We start from the raw sequence: 259 nt of genomic DNA, 5'->3' as shown, positions 1-259 counted from the left end.
TACCCCCGTGGTTCGCACACACGCACACGCATGGTACCCTCCCCTCTTGGTTGCAGAATTAAAAGGCAGCTGTCATTAAGGCCCACTGTGATGTGTTACTGTATATAATAGTGCCAAGGTGTGTGTGCGTGCGTGTGCTGCCATTATGCGCTCACCGCGGTGAGGCTTGGTCCACTTTGGCCCACAGCATGCTGGGAAAATCTCCAGCTTCCCTGCCGGTCGCAACCCCCGAGCCAGAGAGCTAAATGCCAGGGATGAG

The sequence above is a fragment of the Cynoglossus semilaevis genome, unplaced genomic scaffold, assembly GCF_000523025.1.
Source record: "Cynoglossus semilaevis isolate Cse_v1.0 unplaced genomic scaffold, Cse_v1.0 scaffold1121, whole genome shotgun sequence".
NCBI classification, from domain to species: domain Eukaryota; kingdom Metazoa; phylum Chordata; class Actinopteri; order Pleuronectiformes; family Cynoglossidae; genus Cynoglossus; species Cynoglossus semilaevis.
Note: the sequence above shows the minus strand (reverse complement) of the source record.